General features: G+C 43.6%; 1 long non-coding RNA gene across 2 annotated transcripts in view; it reads right to left on the bottom strand.

Annotated features, from left to right (window-relative positions):
- Positions 1-24265, bottom strand: part of LOC308062063 — a 77399-nt gene that overhangs the window by 35648 nt on the left and 17486 nt on the right. For both annotated transcript variants that reach the window (XR_013927459.1, XR_013927460.1), the window contains exon 1: positions 1-24265. This exon is cut by the window's left edge; it is cut by the window's right edge and continues 17486 nt beyond it. This is a non-coding gene — a long non-coding RNA (uncharacterized lncRNA).

The following is a 24265-nucleotide window of genomic DNA, read 5'->3' as shown; positions in this document are numbered from 1 at the left end:
AGTTTTGCATTGCTACCCTGTCACACGCTTCTTCTGTCACCTTGTGTGACCAGCTCAGAGGCTGAGTGCCCCATTTCATGAAGTGCACTTTGTCTACCTCTTCTAAAAGAGAGCCAGAGCACTCCAGGGCAGACAGCATCCTTCTAAGGGTTCGCATACCACCTCTCTGTGGGTACCCACACACACACAATAAGGACTGTGATTGCAGCTTTGCAGAAATGCCCACCCTGAAGTTAATCTCTCTGCTCCTGTTTGGATTGAGACACTCAGCAGCACTGGCCAGAGCTCCTGGGTAAAAACCCTGGGCACCATCAGGCCAGGGCAGCTGGATCTACTGCAGCTTCGCAGCTACCAAGTGTCAGGCTTTCACTGGATGCAGCTGGCTCAACGCAGCCATGTGGGCTGAGATTAGAGCCCTAAACATATTGGTATTGCTTCAACCTTTTGCAATATCAGCACTAAGTAGCCTGGATGCTTTTAAGTCAGTGGATGAGGAGGTGATGCAGACCCCATTTTGGGGTAGGACATGGGGGAATCCCTCCCAGGGGTTATCAGATGCCTCTCCCTCCCAGCCTGCCTGCTGTTCACCCATGGCCAGAAACTCGGCTCCGATGCTTGGCTTCTGTGGAGAAGGACCGCTCAAGCAGAGGGCTGAGGAGGACCATGGCTTGCTTCCCACATTTCCTCACCATTGCTGGAACAGTGCGGGGATGGGCATAGCATTGCCCTAGCTCTGAAAGGAGGGAGGAAGCCTGCCAGAGGCAGAACATCATCGGGAGCAGGAGCATGATATTGGTGTTACATACACAGCCTCTGTCACTCCCTAATGTTGGTGTCATTGACTGCTGTGTTGGTCAGGAGTCACACTGTGTCTGTCACCCACTGCTAGCGCAGGCAGAGGCAGAATGGGACTAAATCACCTCATCGAAGGGCTGAGCCCAGAGTCCACATCATCCTGGCTGTGAAGAGACTCAAAGCCCATAAATGAGGCCAGGCATCCCTCTGTCTTCCTGAGCCTGAAGCTCGGGCTCCCTCTGCGAATACCCACTGGAGCTCTGCTCCCAGCTCTGCGGTGTCCTGTCACTCTGGCTTCGAGTCACTTCACTGCATACACCGTTATTTCACCCCCCAGAAAACAGGGCAATATTTGTCCTGACTTGTGTCTTATCGGTATCAGGACACTTCATAACTGACAGCCAGGATGAAGGTGTTGAAGGGGGCTCCCAGCCTGCTGCTTTTATTGAACACAGGGGAAAGGCTGTTTTATCAGCTGTCACAGGTACTAAAGACAACACACTCTTGTCTTTTGGCCGAGGAGCTGACGTGGTTTTGGGTAATCCTGCCCTTTTAAGGGGTTATTTCTGAGCCGCTGGTTAATACTGCATCCTTAGTCTCCGGGCTGACAGCAGGAATCAGTGCAGCACTTTACCTGGTTAACCCCTTGAATGCTGTGACTGCGGTGAGGGGTTGTGCATCCCCCCTGTCACTGCAGAGTGTAAGGAGCAGCCCTGGCAGAAGCCCAGGAGTTTCTAAAGGAAGGAAAATATGTGTGTGCACGTGTGTGCATGCGTGTAGAAACAGGGAAGGGGGAACAAGGGCACCCCTTTGAAACTCCTTCTTGTTCTTCCCTTTGATGTGATGGCAGGGCTGGTGCGCACACACGCAGCTTCGCCGCTTTGATAAATCTGTGCCTCACAGGCAAGATTTCAAAGGGAATTTTCAAGCACCTTCCCTCCCCTATCCTGATGGGCTTGAGCAGGGAAAAGGGGAAACTGGGTGGAAGTGGAGAAGCCGGGGCATCAGCTGTGGAAGGCACAAATATGATAACAATCGGTGGCACCAAAATCGCTCTTGGCACAGGCATGGCAGGAGGAGGGACCCTCGCCTTGCTTCTGCCTTGCAGTTGCTGGAAGGTGCTATGCCTACACGGCAGGGCTGCCAGATGAGCGAATGAATTCTCTCACAGGTGAGACCAGGGGGGCAATCAAATATTATTTCCATCATTTGGGGAGTTTGTTGTGGGTTCCAGCTTGTTGGCGCAGAGAACAAAAGCCTGCTGTGATTTCTATTGACTTGCCTTGTCCTTTGGAGCCCATAAATGGGGCTGGTGTCCCTTGCCTTGGGAGCGGTGCCGTTTTGCAGAGACCAGGAAGGGATCCCTCTGCCCCTGCATACAAGGAGAGGGAGGCTTCCCGCTATCCTCGGCCAAAAAATGAGATACTGTCTGGAGTAAGCAGCAGGATTTGGAGCTTATGATCAAGAAAGAGTCTAACGCAGGAGCCAGAGGCCTCCCAGGAGGAATCTGGCTTAAGAGTTTTAATGTGAAAAATGGACACATGCAGGAAGAGATTGTAACCTCTAAAATGTTCGCTGGGTGAAAATTCAGCCTCCTTAAAGTCATCATGAATTTCACCATCCCCTCCAAAGAAAAAAGGCTTGTTTGCCCTGCTTGATCTAAAAGCTCTAGCTGAAGGGAAAGCGTGTCTCACACACATCAGCTGCGCAGAGTTTTGTGCTGCCATCTCCACCAGCCACATGGACCACCCTTCCCCAAGCGATGGATGCTGCTGCACCCATTCAGGAGTGCTGGAATACACCTTCATGTGCCTGGCCTGCTAGTGCTGGGTCTGAGAGAAGAGTCAAGGGAGAGAGGGACCCTTAAAAACTACCTTTGATATACATGCAGGTAATGATCTGCATGCAGGCACAATAAAATCATCAAGCAAAACGAAATCTCATAAGGACGGCTTTGCTCTTGCTCTGGGAATGTTACCAATTCTGATACATGCACAGCTCTGTCCAACCTTTTTCAAGAGCAGAAATTGGGTGGTACATAATAAATTTAGCACACCTCTCCCACAAAGAACACCTTTTCTACCAGAACATGCGGCAGAGGTTAGCTTAACACACGTCAGCTCCAAAACTTGTTGCTTTATTATGGGAAACTCAGGGTGGATACGGACAACCAAACAGATAGATCACAGAGATTCAGAGAAATGGTGGGAAAATTCTCATAAAGTTCCTTTTTCTTCACTCAAAACATACAGTTCTTTGATTTCTCCTGTTCACATTTCCCCTGAAATTATGCATTTTGATGACAGCCCATAAAAAACCAATTTTTTTTTTTTCCAAGAAGGTCCTAATGATGTGATTTTGTGAGCTGGGTGTTTTTTATGGGATAGTAAATTACCTTCAAAAAGGATTTGTTTTTTTTATTTTTGGAAGAAATTGAGTGATTTTATCATGGCAAAGTTGAGAGTAATTTGGAAGTCACTGTCAACTGTAGAACAATACCCATTTTTTTCACCGTGTGAAACATTGCTTTCCTGATCTTCCCACAAATCTCTTTTATTTTTCTCTCCACATTTTTTTAACCACACTTTCCCCAACCAACTTACATAGAGATGAACAAAACAGTTCCTACAATATGATTATCATGCATTTATCAAACCTCAGACTTTTGTCAGGGATACAAAAAACAAAGGGGGCAATTATTTTATTTCTAACAGATTAACAACCTATCAATTTCATTTTATATTGAGGGATTTGGATTTATTTACAGAGCCGGTGGAATACTTGGCTGAATTAACAATTTTTGCCTGGTTTATAGTGAAAGCAGAAAACCTCTCCTATTTCAGCTTTTATGTGATATTATAAATCAGTTTAGGTTCATAAGGAATTCTATGGTTTTCTACTCTAATATACTGATAGAGCAGCATAAAGGGCTTTAGCATGAATTGGAAAATGGAAGTAGTCACTATATGCCATATATTGCCAGAAAGCAGTATGACACCAATGTGTTCTTGTAGCAGCAACATATGGTTTCCAAAAAAATTCATCCTCATATACACATTGTTTTTACTGAGATGGGAAATTTAGAATGAAAAACCTGTAGGAGATGTGTCGGTGGACCTCAAATCAAATATTGTAATCTGCTGAATTGAATCTAAATTTTAGATTGATCTCACAAGCAGCAGTTTCTTGCCTGGACTTCTGTAGTGATTTGAAGAAGGTGGCATTCAGGAGCTTTGCAATTACCACAGAGATACATAGCCAAATCACCTCTGTCAAGATGAGATAAGAGTTTCTTCTCTGACTACAGTGCCACAAGGCATCCTAAAAGCCCTGGTATGATAGATTATCTTGGGAAAAGGAATTCAAAACCAGAAAGTACCTGAAATAAACCAAAACAAAACATGCTGATATTTCCTAATAGAAATTATTAAACCTTCTATTTTGCCTAAGTTGTCTATTTTGCACCAAGCCGCTCTAAGCAAATGCTGTAATGTCAGAAATTCACACAGAGTTGCAGCTTGCATTTCCCATTAGCTCTGGCAACAAGGTATTTATGTAGGGCTTGTCATTGTTCTGTTCAAGTCTCCTAAACTTTAATTAATCTGTCCTTTCAGCACCCCTGCAGCCTTGTAAAGTAAGGATACAGCTGGTATTCCTTTTTGCATGATTAAACGTCTTGCCCAGGGTCACCCCAGGAGTATGAGGCAGAGCCAGAAACACAGCCTAGTTATTCTTAATCTCAAAAGGCTATCCTTCTTCAAATCTCAGCCTTTGACAAATCTTGGCAGAGGTTCAGTCAAGTCTCATCCTAAACTCCTTCAACAGTCGGTTCACATTCACTAGGAGCTGAGCTCCAGGGGCATACGATATTCAGCCAGGCTGGCTTCTGCATGTTTTCTTGGCCAATACGGCTGAGGGGTGCCATATCTGAATCAAGCCAAGGCTTTGAATTTTTTGAAATTCATCCACTGCTCATCCTTACCGCTCACACCTCCAGACAAAGGGAAGCAACTGCTCTTCTGGTACAGCTAGAAGGAAAAGGAACTTCTGCATTTATTCAATGTTATTTAGCTCCCTTTGTCTCTCTTACAAAACTTACAGCTTATAAGTAAGTTGCAATTTATGCAAGTAACATGTTAGTGCACCATAAGCGCCTGTCCCTTCGATGAATTAGACTGGGATAAATTTTTATGTCTGGGTTTCGTGCTGACATGTCTTTAGATGCTGGCTAATATGGCAGGTGCCAGCTGGAGGGCACCTGACGTATCAGCCTTGCAAATCAAGGTCAACTACCCATATAAAGACCTGACCGAAATATTGCCAAATGGCAATTTCACTGTTGTACGTTGCCCAAGGGGAAGTCCAGCCATGGCCATTTGTTCCCTTCCTGGCACTCTTTGGTGCAACACATCTGTTGCTTCAGCTGCTATCAGAGCCTTTGGCAACTCCCTGCCCCTATCTGGTCTTTGCCAGCCCGCTTTGCATGGTAATTTGCATACCACATCCTTTCTGTTTGAAACCATGGCTAATGAAACAGGTGGCTGTCATTATTAACAGCGCCTGCTAACTAACTCCACTCCAGCACCACCACTTCTTGCAACATGCCAGTGCTATTCCTTCTTTCTGCTGCATCGTGGTGGGCACAGCCTGCGGATGCCTCCCCTTTTCCTGCAGTTCTGATAGTCCTCCAAAAGGAATGAATAGGCTGCTACCAACCCACCCACCACCCCCTTCCCCCTATCATCATGCAAGATAAATTATACCCTCCCAGCCCAGCAGTTCTTAATCCAAACTCTCTGCCATCCATGGGGACGAGTAAGAACAGGTGGACAGATGGAGAGGGTTGGAAAGGCTGGACAATGGCAGCACCACAGCCGCAGGAGATCTGTTACAGCAGGGCCTCTTCTATGGCACAACTGCTGGAGCAGAGCTGGAGATGCTGGAGGGAAGAGCTGACCTGTGGGATTGGTGGCATGGCGAAGCTGGCGCCATCCCTTGCCGCTTTTTCTCACCTCCAGCCAAGTGAGTAGGATAGGCCTTGGGGGGGTTTCAGTCTGAGCAGAGCTTTGTGAAACATTGTGAACAGTGGAGAGAGCTATCGTTCATGAGCATCCTCATTCCTGCAGAGCATGGCACAGAGTGAGCTTCCCTGGGAGCAATTCAGTCATCAAAAGATGAAATCAAATGGAAGAACCACATGGTACTGTGGGTCAGTGCCACCAAGCAGCTCTGGAAAGCACCCTTATCCTTCAGCACCAAACCTTCTCCACTGGACCACTAGCTCCACTGAAAGGCTTCTTGCCACTGGGTCCTCAAAACGTCTCATTTCCTTTTGCACTTTACTCAGGTATATTCTGGTCCAGTCAAGAGAAAACCCTTGAGAGGACATTTCAGAGTCCTCTTTGACTACTGAGGAGATCAACCAACCATTTGAATCAAGGCTGGTTTTGAAAAAGCAAGAAATCGATGGCATATGTTTTAGCATAGCACATGGCATAGATACATCTTCTTTTTATCCTGCTCTACAACAGAATTCCCACTGTCCTCAGTGAAAACAATTCTGTATTAATGGAATATTAAATATTGCTATAATAAACAACCATCATTATGTTTCTTGGGGCTCCCCTAGTCACGACTCATCGTACATCATTAGCAGAACAGTAAAATAAAATTACAACTTTATAATAAAAGAACACATTCTGTATGGTGATCTGCCCCTTCAGGAGACATCCTCTCAAATTCAATAGATTACAATACCAATTTTCTACAGTTCTTTGAGGAACACAATGTTGAACATGATACGCTGCTCATGAGTCCTCTAGAGAGGAGCCATCATTCTCATTTCCATCAGTGGGGCTTACACAAACATAGATATGAAATTTAACAAGATTTTTCTCCATTATGTTTCTTCCCAGAAGATTTCTCCTAGGTCAAAGGACTGATGCAGAGACACCTCTAGCTTCTTCTCTTTGCACCTAAACATCTTGCTACAGAAGACAACTTGGTTAAAGTTTTTTAGAATCTGCTGTAAACAAACATCCTGGACGATGGAAACATCACGCATTATCTTTTGTTAAAGAGTGGTGTAAATTTGGACTTCGAGTGCCCTCAGGTAGAGATTTACTTGAAGAACCTTTTGCTTTGGTCTGAATTCACATTTGACATTTTCTTTGATAGGTGGTATGGAAGTGTTACGGTAATGAGAGTTTTCACTTGAAGGAAAGCTTCAAGGAAGGGTCTTCTCAAGCTGTATTTCACTGCAAAACACAGACAGTGTTTTTATGACCATGATTTTCTTTGTTAAATGTCTTAAGCAGCCTCAGATCCTTGAAAATTCTCCTTTTTTTGTTTGCAAGAGAAGTTTTGCAGGAGAAATACAATCCATTCTAAAACACATAAAACAGCCCTGGAGGATTTTCAAAAGTCTAAATATTTTGCTTTTCTCTTGTATTTACATTCCATTTGCTTGGGGTTTTTTTTGTTTTTGTTTTTTGGGTTTTTTTGTTTGTTGTTTGTTTTTTGGTTTGTTGTTTTTTTTTTTTTAATCTTTTCATTCTTATGTTGGAATATTATCTGAGAAACCATATAGTCATGCCTTTACACAAACATAATACAGTTAAGGAATAAGTAGTAATTTCAGAATGTTCTTAAGAGATTCTTGCATGGCAAATCCCTTTGTTTATGAAGATTAGAGAGCACATGATAAATTTTTAAACTCAGTTTACTTTGTATCGCAGTAATATTGAAGACATATTTGTGGACTCACTGTAAGTCGTTCTTAGTGTTGAATACACCCAAGAAAAAAGACCCTTTGTATAAACTTGGGTAAATACTGTGCCACCTGGGCATAACCTGTTTCCCTACTGACAAGTCAAAGTCATGGGGAGGTAAAGGATCTACCTGGAGACAAGAAATGATGGTTTCTGACACCCTTCATATCAGGTTTTATTGCACTGACGCAAGAAAACCCAGTAGTTCTGGACTTTCCGTTATGTTTCCATAGCCCATATGAGATGATAGTTCTGCAGTAAGGATGATGGCTCTCACTTAATCTATGAAGACCAAGAGCTGGTAACCTGGAAGAAAAGACTTCTGAGGAAAAGGAAGAGGAGGCAGCACCTGACTAAGCCAAACACATTACCTGATGCTCACCACACTCCTGATACTCGTTGAAGCTAGTGTATTCCTGCTCCGTGACAGCCAGACAGAGCTCCAGAGAGAGATTTGTATCTGCGTTGATTTTAATTCTTTGTATTCCTTACACAAAATGCATCCCATCCTGCACTCATGCTCCATCTGTGGAAAAGGTTAAGATATTCTTTAGCGGGGAGCAGCATACTGCTGTCAATATCTGTAGCTTTGATTGTTGCCACTTGCAAGGGACTAGGGAAGTCAGGAAGCTCTTAGCCACTGACAAACGATTTCACCCAATAAATGGTGTTGGTATTAAGCTTTTAAAGGCTGGTAAATCTTCTGCTCTATTAAATCCAAACCCACAGAATCCATTAATTGGTGTCTTTCTTACAGTGAAGCGCTGGTTCTAATTTGACATATATTTTATGGATCACTCTACCCCTTGGTTCATAAAAATGATCCGACTTCTCCTCGCCTTGCTGGTCAAGGCCACTTTCCAAATGCCTGTCCATAATCTTAGATGAAAAATTATAGCCCTGGAAAGGTGATGTGTCAGAGGAACATGAGATGCACCGACACACATGCAGATGCGAGGCAACAATCTGCTGAATTAAAATTACAGGGAGAGGAAATGATGAACTGTCTCATTAACTCAGCTTGTCACTCCAATGGCCTTACTCCATGTAAATAAATAGGGAATGGGGGGGGAAAAAAAGCATTATTAAAGCACAGCTAAAACAAGAAAGTACTTGGGTCATCACCTGCTCTAAGCAACATCACTGATATAGCTGTAGCCTCATGATGGTTTGGTCACCCGGGCCTGACCATGGCATTTCTAATTGGCATTGGTCACATCCTGCAAGAGTCTGAGCACTGCTAGGGAAGGTCTAAGCACGCCCAATTCCTTCTCAGCATGGCCAATTCCTCAGTCTGCATTGATCATTCAAGGAATTCATCCAGACAATGCTCAGTGTTTAACAGAAAAGACCCTACACTAATCTGAGCATTTCGGTTTTTTAAATCTTGAAGCCATATCTATTCCACATTGGACATTTTTTTCCTCTTTAAGATTTTTTGCAAGTATTGAAAGAGTTTTGCAACACAGACTTCTCTACCTCCTTTTAATCAGCTATTTAAATACGTAAACAAGCTGAAATTTCAGGGTGCTCCATAAAAGTGAAGGCAGCCATTCAATACCAGCAGCTCAGAATGATGAATACCATACTTCCTCCTATCTAAAATGCAGAAAGCAGCTTCACACTTTAATAAAGCCCCTAGGAAAACCAGAATGAAAAAACTAGCCACATCGTGAAGCCAAGAACAATTTGATAGTTTTGGAAATGGTGTCTGATCTCATGTTAAACAAGATCCGCAGTAAATCACCAGGAAACACTACTCTAGCGAAAGGCTATGAGCTTGTGAGGGTCTGTGTTCAACATTGCACTTCTTATAGGAGAATCTGTACAAGCCCAATGGCCTTGCTTAGTTCCAGACTTGCTGATTCGACTCCGCATCCCTAATTACACCCTGAAATTTCTTTTGGTTACAGGGTAGTTGTTTCCTTACCCCAGCTTTCTTGTACGCTTGTAAAGCAATGATAATACCATCCAGCATCCATCAAACAGCTTTATATGCAAGTGTATATGCATATGTCTGTATCTACATCTACCTATGTATATAGATACAGCTACAACTGGTCCGCGACCTTTCCTGTGATTCACAAGCAGCTCACGGAGTCAGAGGGTTGTGTTTTTCCTGTGGTTGTAGGTTTTCTCCCAAACCCTTTCTGCTCAGGCTGGCAGGAAGACTCTCAGCTGAAGTTAATGCAAAGGCCTGGGGAGAGAGTTTAGACCTAAATATTTCAGAGTGCCATATTCCACACAAGCCTGCTGGTAATTTGGGAAATGGTAGTAAAATAATGGTAACAATAATAATAAAGATTTTCCTCTTTATCCTTTCCTTCTTTACTGAAAATGTGATAGGAAAGGGAGGCATTGCAAGAGCTCTGAGTGGCCTCCTTTGAATTTCCCCATCATCTTCTATTTCTGTGGACTTTCTTCTGCTCATCTGCACATCAGCTTCACAGAGAGGGCTGGAGCTCTGTGTGAAAAGCTGGTCTTGTGGGCTCCCCAGGCAGGGTGAATGCTAAAGTCTCTCCACGAATGTTGTTCTGAAGTGCTTTCCTCATTTTATGGACTTCAGAGGTCTCAGTAATTTCAATTACGGATAACATGATCCACTTACCCGGCTGCCTGTGTAAGTTCTCAGGAACTACAGGCTTTTTGTCTTTTCTTTCTCTATTCTTTGATATATATTGCATTTCCATCAGTGTGCACTGCTATCAGCCCTTCACTCCAATACTAGAGAGCAAAGCTTGTCCCTAGAGACTGCACTCAATTTGAATGACAATAGCCAGATTTGATAGCCACATACTGCAAATTGCCAGCCATTAAAGTGGTTTCAAAAGAGATGTGGGAAATTGTTAAGTTTTGATTCTAATTTGTGTTCCTTCTTTTCTCCCAGATGCTCAGGGAGCACTGGTGGAGATGGGAGGGACTTGCTGGCAAAGGACTAGATTCCCCTCCAAAAATCAAATCAGAGGTCAGAAAAGGCTTTTCCCTGAGACACGTACGAGCATCCAGCCCTTTCAGGCCTGAGTGCCCATGCTGCTAATGGGGTTGTCATTGAAACCCACTTCCACCCATCAGTTGCAAGGCTCCAATTGAACCCAGATAAATACAGCTAAAGGCATACCGTATACATTACCTCTGGGCATGCCCCAGACCTATGCATAGCATTCATTTAAAGGAGACATTTTCACTCGGCTGCTGCAGATTTGGTAAAACTCACTTTTCTTTAATCCTAACTCCTGAAAACATGCTGTGAACCTGCCCCTCACACCCACAGCTGCTCAGTGCTCTGAGTCGCTCTTGGGTTTTCTCCTACCCGCAGCCAGAAACAGGCTGCAGGAGCCAGATGGCACGCAGGGAAGCTGCCTTTGTCCTTTGTAGCCATGAAGAGGAGTTGTCCTCTGGTAACCTCCCAGTTTCATCTAGCTCTTCTGGTTGCTGCCTTCTCCATCCTCCCTCACCCGTTCACCAGCAGTAGCAGCTCTTCTGCCCTGAGGACACAGGCTCTGCTCTCTGTGCTAGAGGGTCCCGTTAGCCCTCCGAGGTCTTTATCAAGATTTGGGGCAGCTGTAGGCTGGTGGGTGTGCTCTCATGATCTTATCCTGATGTCCCTTGCCGAACACAGCACAGGAGCAGAGGTACGTCAAGGGTAGAAGGGCAGGAAAGAGGATGGGTGTGAAAGAGGCTTTTCCTACCCATATTTCTTTCTGTGTCATGGAAACACACCTCCACCCCCTACAGCATTTAATCAGATCGCTTTAACTTTCCTCTCAGCGAACAGGAGGAGGGGGAAAGTCCCTGGCTAAACCCAGAATGCCATTTTGTGGCAATTTATGAACAAACAAGCTTCCCATCAAACCAATCCTTAGAAATGTCACTCCAGGCTGGCACTAAGCAGAGATTAAACGATGGATTGTCAACCTTCCTTTTTTATTTGATGTTTTGAATTTTGCCGTTCCTCTCTTTCATTAAAAATGAACTAGATGGAAAAAAAGCAGAATAAAATAGAAGCCTTTTACATCTAAAAGTCAAGATAATTATCTCTTATATCCAACCCACTCCTCCAAGACTCTGAATGAAGCCATCATTAAAATCTGTGTCCATCTGGTGACTTTTCCACAGCTAATTAGGTGAAGAAGCCGGTTAACAGATATGTTCTGCTGAAATATCTCTCTCTTCCTCTTTTAAAAATCTTCCAGACATGGCCCATGTACAACCTGGATGCTGTTTGTTCTGTCCCTCAGGTGCTAGAACATGGGAAGAGACATGGTGGGTGCCGGCTGCTTTGGTGATCTGCTCACCAAGGCCCTTGCGTGGCATCAGGGTTGGGAAAAAAGGAGCGGGTGGATGCAAGAGGCAGCAGGTTGGACTTCCACTGTGCGGGAAGCCCTTTTGGGAGCTGGTCGGATGTTTTGCTGGCAATATTTCAGTGCATTTCTCTGTGGGGCTTCTTTTAATACTGTGATTTTCTCCCTGTGGTTTGTCAGGCACTCAGCCAGCCTACTAAAGACTCTCTACCAGATACCCATCTGCTGCATTTGTTAGAGCTTGTCACCCTAACACCTAGGGGCTGAAAGGTATTGATTCCTCCTGCGTCCAGATGGATGGTTCGTGGGATATCCCCTCCTCCTCCCGACCCTGCACCAGCTCTACTGTTGGCACTTAGAGGGCTGCCAATTTTCAGGAGAGCCCCAAACTCACAAGGAGGGTCCTGTGGGAACTCTCCAAAACTGAATATGGTCCATACTGGAGTGGAGGAGCATGCAAGGCGCACTGACTGCATTCCCTGTACAGTACTGTAGGCAGCATCAATCTCAGGGTGCTGAAACCTTCTCCAGGGTCACAGGAGAAAAATTCAGCCACCCTTACATCCTCTGAGAGACTAGTTCTTATGTCAAGGACAGTGGGCAAGTACCTGAGCGGCAGCTGAGGGCATAAATCCCTTAACGATTGTGCCATCAAGGACCCACATGGCACATTGCCCAGGGTCGAGGACGGCTGACTGGGCTGACTGATGGGCTTTCAGAACTCTCTGTCCAGTCTGTAGCTCACTCATCCAACCTAGTTTTCCCTCTGCAGGTGTAGCTGGCAGAAGCCTGCTGCCCTTTTCCACAGAGATCCCAGGGCTTGGAGCCCCGTAGCTTATAGTCCCATACCTCATAGCAGGACACACAGCCCTCCAGTTTTGTGATCAGGCATGTGAGTAATTGCTGGCAACGCCCTGTCTTGTATGTGTGCAACACACTTCCATGACTACCTGCACATCCATCACAGGAGCGGGAAAGGCCCCTGGGATTTTTGAAGGGTTTTCCTACTATGCTCCATGGTCCCTCCTGGTTGAACAGTCTGCCCCCACTGCTTTGCTGCTCAGCAGTCTCTATTTAGCTGTGCCATTTAAGAAAATAAGCCCCTGAGAGTATGAACACTCTTCCTCACTCCCTCTCTCGGGAAAATGTCGGCCTCAGTTTGGCACAATTACATTAACGTAGTTATAATTCTAGGACTGTAACAAGTGAGTAATACAATAACTTCCCAATCTTTTCTCTCAAAGAGATGTAACAGAGACCACAAAGACTCTGACACAAGGGAATCAGGACACGCTGACCCAAAAGGTCTTGGCTGTTTTTAATTTCTCTTATTGAATTAATGAGAAGAGAAAATTACTGGAAGGATTTTCATTTTCATTTACTTCCAAAGTCTGGGTCCAAAGAGAGCCCAGAAGGGTTAACGTTCACTGGAGTTCATCTCTGGCCAATGACTCCCTGCTGCTCCTAGATTTACATCATGCAATTTTTATTATAACTAGAGATGAGAAAACTTGATAAAACGAGCCCTGCATGGACAAACAAAATCCTGCATGGATTGAAATAAAGCTTGAGGAGGAATTGTAGCAAGGGAAGAATTACAGGCCATAAATATATCACCAGAAAAGGACTTTTTAGATACAATTGTAGCTCGCTACAGCGTCACCTAAACTGCTGTACATCCCGGTCTGCACTCTACCATTCACGAGCAGCATAGGAAAAGCTGTACAATTCAAACACACGAAGAGAATGAGCAAAGACTATTTCCTTTAATGGTACTGCAGTTTTCAGGAACACTGGGTTTCCTCAAGGCCACGCAAGGAAGGTGCTGAGACAATTAAGATATTTTTCATATCTCATGATAAGTTCACTGTATTGGAGTTAACTCTGCCTTGTACATCTTCATCAACAATGCAATATCCCTTATACCAATTTAATTTTACATTGCCAGCAAGATAAAGGCAATTTATAAGTTTCAATGAGCGCAGCCTGGCTGGGCTCCAATCCAATCCAGGGAGTGTAACGTTTGCTGGGGAATTGCTTGAGACCTTAATGTCTGGCATATGGTGAGCTGCTTTCATTTCTGACCTGTGCAATTAAGGTCAGCGGCGAAAATTGCATTAAAACAGTTCTTTATTAATCATGTTCTATCTGGGGCAGATGATGATGACCTCTAAGCACAGAGATCTGGCAACCACAAAACAAAGTACTGTGAGTCTCAAAAGCCACTCACTAACAAAGCTTTGCAGTAGATTTTCTTTGGTGCTTTGCCTGTAGCTTTGAAACAACAAAGGTTGGTGGTCACGTCTTGGGGGGAATAAAGTGTGATCAGTGCTAGAGGAACACCTTCATTTAAAGTGTGGTGGATTTCAGAAGGACCTGAGAAGGGAAATCCAGGGGGGATTTTTATTCCTGTCTCCTCTACTGGTGAGACAGGTACTATTTCTTCAAGCAGGTGTTAGTTTCTGAAATGGTTCTGCGTATTTCTTCAAACATATGACTGCCCTAAAGACCAACTGATCTCCATTTTGACATGCTGTGAAAACAATGTTGTCTAGAGGCTTGTGGTTAGCAAAACTTTTGTTTTCCTAAAACTCAGCTCTCTACTTTCCCCAAAGAGATGCAAATAAAAATAAATTCACAATGTGCCATGAATTTGCATTGTGTAGTAGGGAGAAGGAAGCCACCCCTTCTTGCTTCAAAGGAATACCCACACAGACTTCTTCGGGATCTAATCCAAGGCTCTTTTAGATTCTCAGACATTGGCTTAATCCATTTTTGATTGGATTCTGTCCTATTCTGTCATGACCTTGCAATGTGAACGCTTGCAGCAGTGGCCTGTGCAGCTATTGACCCATTTGAACCCAAATGACCAACAGGTCACACTGAGAGTCTCTTCAAATCAACATGTGCTTCATCCTCTCATTGATGAGGCTGATTGTGGCAGATTTTTGCTATACAACTAATGCAGTGGTGTTGTGACCCAGTGTCATGAGCTCATACCCAATGTCTGGAAGAGAGAGAGTGAGGCAGACCAAAGGAGCAAAAGACTGAAAGTCCATATCATTAAGCAGTGCCCCAGTGATGGTTCTGACCTACAAAAGGGAGACAGTGTCAGAGTCAGTAGAAACAGAGTGATGCTGGGTCTGAAACATGAAGTAGGACAAAAACCCTAGCACATTGGAAATGAAATGTAAAATAGAGGAATCCAGTCAAAGGCAAAGATGAATTTATAATTTCTGTCAAGAGAAATGTGTAAATGAGGGAAGGACTATCTGAGCCTACATATCTTTATACCAGCATTCACAAGCATATGCATTAGGAGCTAAGAAAAGCAATACTATCTCATCACCCTTCTCTTTGTTGTACTTCACTAATGCTAAAAGAAAGACAATAAAAAATGAAAACAGGGCATTCCTGTCCCTATTGTTCATTAAAGCACAAAAAAAGATTCAATTTAAAAAGGAAACAATAGCCCCAAAGTTCTGTTTTACAGTCAAATATGTTTACGATCTCAATTAATGAAGAGTAAAGCAGGATTTCACCAAAGCTGGCCAGCCGTCAGGAAGCCATTCTGGTAAGATTCTCCCTGATAATACCAGCCTGTTTTGGTTTGTTATTGTTGGGTTTTGGGTTTTTTTTCTGTTATCTTTGCAATTTTATGGATGATGCAAACACTGAGTTTTCCTAGCAGCTTTGGTGCCTGCTTTCTTGACCAGACAAAGACACACAGAGCCTCCACACTGCTGCTTCAGCTCTGTCACAGACTGGAGAGAAGCAGATGCTCTGTAGGTTTCACATCAGTGTTCAATACCAAATAGTGATCCAGACTTAAACTAATTATTGAGAAAATCCTTTTAAAATTGAAAGTTGTATCAACTATCCCACTCTTTATGGAATCATGCTTCCAATTTCTTATATTTCAAGGTTGGAGGAAAGTCACTGTTGTGGGAGAGTTTTTTGTTGCTAGCAAAGATGCAGGAAAACTTATTTGGCAAGCAAAGATGGAGCACAGTTTTGTGTAAGCCATGCTGAAAATGCTTGGGAAAGCACCTTGGATTTGATAGGGCTCTGAGGTCACGGAATATATCTGCATTGGGTTTTCCAGTTGTTGTGTGCACTAGCAGACAATGGGATGCTGAAACCTTGGCCTCCAGAGTTAAAGGAACCCTTTCAGATTACTTCACCAAAGTCAGGGCTGTAGCTGCTTGCCACAGTGGCTGATCTTGCTGCTTGCTGTGAGGTGAACTTTCCCAGGTCGAATCTTAAGTTATTGAGTGTGAAAAATGCTTATGGAGCGGGTGTGTATTTGCTTTACACATGTAACAGAAGCAGGCGCAGCTCTCTCTCACCAACACATCCCATTGTGACCCTTTGGGAACCTCCATTGCTGGTGTTTAATGTCCCTGAAACTCTCCAAATAGGAGGCATCTGTTCCCAAACAAATGTCAAGCTTTAGTCCATCCTAACTAAAGGTAGCACAGGCCCACTATTATGTCTAATTTTTGTCAAGAAAATACCAATTCACATTACAACTGCTTTCTGGACAGGTATAAAAAGATAAAGTGGCTCATCAGAGGACACTTAGCCATGGCCTCCATGGGATCATCTGCTTGCTGAAGCCTTGTTATGCAGATTATTTGTGTACCTAGAGCTCTGCTGCTTATCCCACTGTCTACAACAGACCTCTGAAACCCATGTTTCCAGACAAAATGCGGAAGGATGCGTGAAAAGCTGGGACAGGGCTGAAGGAGTCTGCTGTTTGAACCCCTACCTTTCAGCCAGGACTAAGGAGGTTTTCCAGATTTGGTGCTGCTGTGATAGGTTCTATTTAACGTGCTTTTATAACAGAAATGTAAATCCTGGTTTCATCGGCTTCTGAGATAATACATCAGGCCACTAACATGCCTGAACGTGACTGTAACAAACGCTATAAAAATGCCATGCCATGCTTTGTCTGTCTGTCCGTCTGTGCACTGAGCAGCATGTCACTGCAGTGGTCCCTAACCTTTAAAGATGCTGTGCCTGGAGGTGGAGCACACAGCCGCATACCCTTGTCTTGCCTGCTGTCTCTGCACACACAGTCATCCTACCCTGGCTCACTGTAATTAGCTCCATAACTTTTGCCTCAAATAAATGTCTTTGCTTCTCCTCTCTCCCCTTCACCACCTCTCTGAGGATTATTTTCACTCTGTTTTGTGGTTTGTGTTGGTTTTTTTTTTTTAACTAATTCCTTTTTAAACATTAGCTGCGTGCTTCCCTGCCCTTTCAGCTCGCTGGTATGACCTCTTTCTCTTTCCATCTACCTGATATGTGTAGCTCAGGACTTCTGTTATCCCCATGATAGGTTTATTTATCACACTCTAATGATTCTTCTATCCATGCTCTGCATCTCAAAGGCTGGCTCTCAGGGGAAAGGGTGAGAGGTTGCTGTGTGGCAATCTTTGTTTATTTTAAATCTCAGTAAACCACTTGAGGTGGGAAGAAGAAACTTGTCTCGTTTTTTTTTTGTTTTTTTTTTTTTGTTAATGGAAAAAATACACCTGTAACCTGGGCTTCTCAGCACATGAACCTTCCTGACCAGAAACATCTTACTGGTTGAGAGAGAAAGAAATATGCAGCTCAGGATGTATTTTTACCCTCACTTTATGTCTTGAGCAAGTAACGATATGTGACTGTGACACACAGATCAAGATAAGTAGCTGTGCAGGCTCGCATTGCAGTGAGAATGCTGTGTGATGTATTCCAGGCACAGAGGCGTTCACAAGCCAGTGCTTTATGCTTGGTCCCAAGACCATTCACATCAAGCATGTGCAGGACCAGCTTGGTGTCAGGGACTGAACTGAACTGAACCTGGTCTGGAAACAGGGCTGCCTTTCTCTGTAACCAGCCGGAGAGGGCAATGTAAAGTTTCTTCAGGTTCTGGCTGACTGCATGATAAGATATAACACCAGGTTCTGCAGAAAGCCAACTGATGCATAGTTAGCCCATCAATGTTTTTTTAGCAAATCTGAACTACCACTGCAAGGATCCATGAAAACAGTGCTTTGCATTGTGCAGCCACAGCATACCTGGTCCAGTAATGGAAGCTTTAAATCTGAATTTATTGTATCATCAAACCAGAGGCGTAAGAGTCTGGTGGTGTGGTGGGAAGTGGTTACGTTGTCTTCAGTCCCATGATGAAGTGACCTGTATCTAGCCAGAGTATGTTATGTAGTTATCACCAGTAGGAGGTGATATTTTAGCCTGCATTGGAGACGAATGACAAATACCTATCACAAACCTTAACAGAGGACAGCTCCTGTTGCTCATTGTACAAATAAAAATCATAACAGGAGTAAAGATTGCAGATGTGAAAGGCAATTGGTAAAACATCTGCAGTGTTCAAGGTCCTGGGAATTTTTAATCTGTACAAGTTAAACAGCCCTTCATTTCTCCTTCTTATAACTTACAAGCCCATTAAAAATATATATCTATGTATTCCCTCACCCCTAACCCTCCCCAAACCCAAATCTTTAATCAGCTACACCTTTTAATGCAGAATCAGCAGCAGCAGCAATGAAGAATGACCCTGTAGCAGCAGCCCCGGTGAGGCAGGGATTTTTTTTTCTTTCACTCTTTTTTTTTTTTTTTTTTTTTTCTCTTCCTCTGCAGCTCCAATTGTGCCTTTGAAACATCTTTAAGCACTGGAGCTTTGTCCTTTCCATTTCCTCCTCTTGTTCATGTATATTCCAGATAGAGTCTCTGGAAAAAGTGTTTCCATTGTTATTAACAAGTCAGACATTTCTGCTCTTTCCTAAGGTATATGCTATCCTCCTGGGCTGTGCAGTCATATGCTGCTTTGTGTCTGGACAGTACTTGGCACGTGTACTCCCTGTCCAGAAATTAAATCTCCAGGCACCACTGCAATGCAAGGAATAGTCAGGACAGAAACAATCATCCTTTTTAGGAGCTTTTCTTATTCCAAAATATCCCCCATACATAACGTCTCAAACTCAGCTATTAAATTCAGGATGACCCAGAGATTTTCAATAGAAGAGCCGAAGGCAGAACTTTAGTCTGCTGATGATAATTTTTATTCCCCTTCATTAGAAAACCATATCTATTAGGTGACTTTTTTCTGTCTTTTGAATCAGTATTTTGCTATATCGTGAAAAGTCTTGACTCTTGGAAATGTCAGCTCTGTTGTGGCACTGGCAAGGATATGGACAGGGGCTCAGACAGGTTTCCAATGCAGATCCATCAGCCCACCTCAAACGTGACATGCCAGTCCAGCCTTGCCCACCCCCAAAACTCTGTCAAAGAGCCCCAGGCTGGAAACTGCTTGTCACCCCAAGAGATCATGAGGGGCTGGAGATAAAAGGACAAACTTCTTTCACCAGTAAAAAGAAATCGAGCTTTGAAGGCAGCTTCCAGAAAAGAAAGCTCGTATATTAATGGCTTGCTATCCTGGAACAGACCTCAGTAAAAACCAACAAGTCTTACTGTACAAGTTTTAGTATTTTCTGTACAATCCTGCTCAGCATTAGTTATAAATCTTATCAGGTGATAGACTGTTTGTTCTCACACAAATAAAATAACAAATGGAGTGGAGATCGCGGAGAGCTGACAGTCACCAGAGGCAATGCAATACTCAAGGCCCTTGGAATCAGAACTTTTCAGCTCAGGAAGCTTAACAGCTCTTCATTTCTCTCTCCAGGAACTTACGAGCCCATTAAAAATATATATCTCTGTATTCCACTCCACCCAGAAGCCTTCCTTTTCCAACCAGCTGTGCCATTTAATGCAGACTCAGCAGCGATGAAGAATTGTCCTGTAGAAGTACCCCAGGGGAAAAGCTTTTTTCTTTCTTTCCTCCTTTCCTTCCTTTTTGCAGATCCAGTTGTGCCTCTGAAATCTCTCCAAGCAGCTGGCACCTTGTCTTTTCTTTTTTAATTTCCTCCTTTTTTTGTGTTTCTAGGCAAGGTAGCTGAAAGAGAGGCTTTCATCTTCATTAGGGCCATACGTTTCTGCAGGTTCATTAGGCTCTTTTTTGGTTGCTATTGGCGTGCAGTTGTCTGCAACAAGAAAAATAGCCTCAAACATCATTAGTCTGCTAAAGAAAATTTCAGTGCTCCTTCCTGGGGCTTTGGGAATTTGTGCTGTGTTGAAACTTCAGCAAAATCAAGAATCTAACATCAGGCTTCTTCCTTTATTCTTTCTCATGCACCTTATGACAGACATCATTCCTCAGGGCCCAATCTTGCCGTTCCATAAACTGTGCTGTAGTCTTAAATATAAGCCGGGGCAAACTAAGACCCTGATGTTTTTCCAAGGCAGCAACACACCTGCAACGATGGCTCCCTGAGGCGGGAGCTGACCCATTCATCACGAGGGGTGTTGACTCGATGCATAAAAATGACAGCTTAAATGGTATTTAATGATATTAGCTGTTTCCCAGCTGATTGTTTTAGCAGATTCATTCAGCCATAAGCAAGCTGGCAAAGCTTGGGGCGAAAGGCCGCACCTGGACACTCAGAAACAGCCCCCTTGGTAGCTGAGTGCAGGCAAAATCAGGGCCCGTTTGTCAAAGAGCTTTTCATCTCCTGTCAGCTACCAGGAGGGCTCCAGGACCCCGCTCTGATGACCCCAAGGCTAATACACAGGTACAGCGTGTGCAAGTTCCTTCTAATAGTTTTTGGCCTGCAACCTTCTCCTCAGCATCTGTTTTGCTTACATTTGAGGCCAGCATTTTTGCCTAATTTGTAGATCAAATAAATGAATCCATGACCTCTCAACAGACACCCTGCTGTGCCCTGCTGAACACCAGGATTACTCCTGGCTCAGCGAATTAAACAGTCTGGAAACCCCCAAAAGAGCCAGAGTCTCAGTGTTGGCTCTCCAGAAATATTGGCCAGTGCTTGATAAAAGACACAACCTTCCATTCCTGGGTGCTAAGGGCTCTGCTCTCAAGGTACGCTCTGTCTTAATCAAACTCCTAATCAATCACATGTCAGTCAATCCCCAAAGTCAAATTTATGTAAACACCATATTAATCCAAATATTCTATCCACTTTGCCCATCTTTATAGATGATCACAACTCCCAGTGGGCTCTACTGGCTTTTCCCAGCATTTCTATCTGTACGTGCACATATACTGAAAACGGTTTTAATTTCATCTGCCTGTTTTCATCAGGACCTATGAGTTCCGAGGTTATCCTGCTTCTAACACCTCTCTCCATGGAAGTACCATAAAAGTTTACGCAATAAACAACAGATCATCCGCTGCTCTCCTGGCTATGTTTCATATATCTTCTGTAAATGACCAGTCAAATGACAAGCTGCTGACCTCATAAAATTCTTGAAGTGCCTTCCAGAGATATGGTGGGCTCTGCAATGTGCTTAGCTTGCCATTGATCTCTACATACACGGCCTAAAGAAATAATCTTATCCATGCAGTAAGAAATTGGAAGGGAGGATGTATTGTAAGCATATTTCATCAAAAAATGTCCTCAGATGTAATTGCCCGAGCTAGACAGGAAAACTAATTGGATAAAGTAACTGTGATAAGGCTTTTTGTACTTCATGGCAGAGGCAGCACTGTTGGCTAAGATTAATCTGGCGTTATGGCATATGGATTACACACAGAATTGTTTGCAGCCCTAGGAAACCGCCTGAAGCCTGGACAGGCTTAACATAACCTATCTGGCCACCAATTCAACTTCCTTGAAAGTAACAAGTGATTTTGAGAGACACAGACTATATAAGGTTGCTGTAGCAAACTATTTTCTACTTAAGTGACTACATTTTTGCTTTCCTCTTTAACAGTTTTTACTCTGCTGATTGGTGTTGTGAATACAAAATTTATGGCATCTTGAGTGAGAACAGGAGATTCAGGGAGAGTAAAATAAAATGTAATTTCACATCAAAATAACTCACAGAGAAGCTGCTTCACTGACTGTGAGATTAATGGTCATATTTAATGCATTATAAACCTCTACTTGTTAATTTATATCAAGTAACCCCGAGATTTCCAGGCTGTTGCACCAGGCAGTTACTGATACCAAGATAGCTTGCTCTAATATTTAGGTCCAGCATGGCTATAATCCATTAGGATCTTACTGCTCAATTACAAAAGGATCATTATAAAATTATTTCATCCCATGGCATCAATAATAAATTAGTTCTTCAAGACCAACATTTATTCTGCAATGGCTGACTGTGCTTTAGCAGATCAGCTTCAAAACCTGGGAATTTTGTTTCGGAAAACCTTGAAACCTTTTGAAACCTTGCTTTTGTGCACCTGGACTCCTGAGACCCATCCCCAATTCAATCACCCACGCAGATGAAGACACCACCTTTCCCCGAACGTAAGGCTGTCCTTATGCCACAAACCATTGGCCAAACTGTTGAAAGGGTTATGCCTGTTTGCCCACCCCTTCTTAAGAATGATCCCTAAACGTTTATTCTTGTCCACTGTTAAAGACAAGAGATGGGGCAAACCGGGTCTTTGATCTGATTTGGCCCCATCCCCTTTGGAGCATAACTTTGGTCCTCCTTGTAAGTCAGTCTACCAGCTTGTAACAGGAATGAGTGGCAGGTTTGGTAACAGTGGTGTAAAATGAGAGTAATATTATTGAGGCTGTATAAAGCCAACATCCATGATAGGAGTGAGGCCCAGGAATCTGTTGTTCTCACAAAGGGAATCAGACAACTCCTTCAGAATCATCTGGATTGACGTGACACGCTGTTCTGCTGCTGCTGCACGGTGAGCACGTTTTCCTTCAGACAAGGGTGGATCACAACAGGCAAAGGAAACCTCTGTTTCAAGCAAATTTAAAGACTATCCATGCATGCTTCAGAGGCACAAATTAATCCCCCCCACATACACAACCCAATCAAACAGCAGTGTCGTAAACGTGAAGACATCAGAGTGCAATACCCCTCTCTGACTCTCTCTGCACACCATACACACACACACAATGTTCATCTCCGGGTCAGTGGGAAAGTTAATTAGAAGAACGGAGTTTCTTGTGATGGAAGATGCCACCCTGATATGATTCTGAGTCCTCTCTCTGCTTCTGATGAATTACAAATGACAGCGAGGGAAGTGAAGGACACTGGCAGTGACAGTTTGTCAGCCACACTCACTCTGTGTACGTTTTTTTGGGTGGGTAACTTTGTCTCCTCTGTTCATTTCACACCACTCGCTAAGACTGCCCTCCTCCCTTCTGCCTCCTCTCCCTTTCCTTTCAGTTGCCAGCAGGTGACTGGAAGGTGAAGGGGAGGGCAGCCCCTTAGAGCAGACCTCGTGAGCCACAAAGGAAGGGATTCAGACAGGGGCAGTGAAGGAGACCTCTGGATGGGACTTTCAGATGCGATAACCGTGATGTGGAGCAAACAACATCTGCGAATCCTGCTGGAGCAGGTGCAGGACGGTGCACTCGGTTGTCACTTTCCTCCAGACAGACAAGCAAAATGGAACCTAGCATAGAAATGTTTATCAAGAGATGCTTCCTCTTTCCTCCAGCCTATACGTCCCTCCATCAATCAAGAAGCCAGCAAATAGACTTGAACAGGGCTTACTCATTCCCAGTTCCTTAATTCTTTATATTTTCACAAGTTGTTAATCTACTGCTATAAAGTTCTTGCTTTTCTTAGGTGTGTTGTTATGAGAGATGGCTGCTGTCTCCTAGTACAGCATGGGCTGGGCAGCAACACACTCTGCACAGAGTGATTTCTCCCATCACAGTATTTTTCTCCTACCAAAATACATGTCTCCAAAATACTTCTTTCTTCCACTTAAAGAGAAAAAAAAATAATTAGTGGGTTTTCCACTTGAAACATTTTGGGGAAACCCTTTTTTTTAAGTTGTAAAGGCATTTCAACGAATGTCAGAAGAAAATTCTGTTTTTACTTTCTTGCTAATGATTGCAAGATAGCCTGGTTTTGTAAGAAATAACCTCAGGGCTGTGGAAGTTTTATCAGGGCAGCAAACACTTTGTGAGTGAGTGGAGCACTTCTCCCAGGTGCTCCTCCTGCACAGAAGCAGATGAAACACAACGGATGCCCTGAGTCTTGATCTTGAAGACAGAATAGGGATTTGAGCACTTATTTCAAAGGATGGGAAATTAAACAAATAGCAATAGAGAAGACTGTAAGTTCATGAATCAGATTATGACCATGCCTGAGTGAAGACGATTGGTTGTTAACTCCACTTCTATTAAAGTTCATATTCTGAAAGACTACATAGCTGCTAAATAAAAGCTGAAATAGATTTCTGTGCTAACTTCAAGGTCATGTTTCTGCAGCATTATGGAATACATTAAAATGCTCAAATTATGCCCTGTAACTCACCAAAAATATAAATGTATCTTATATTAAATAAACCTTTGCCAGGATCTCTTCCTCTCTAACTTTCTC

This window comes from Falco punctatus (genome assembly GCF_963210335.1).
Source record: "Falco punctatus genome assembly, chromosome: 4".
NCBI lineage: Eukaryota > Metazoa > Chordata > Aves > Falconiformes > Falconidae > Falco > Falco punctatus.
Note: the sequence above shows the minus strand (reverse complement) of the source record. Positions and strands in the feature narration are given on the sequence as shown.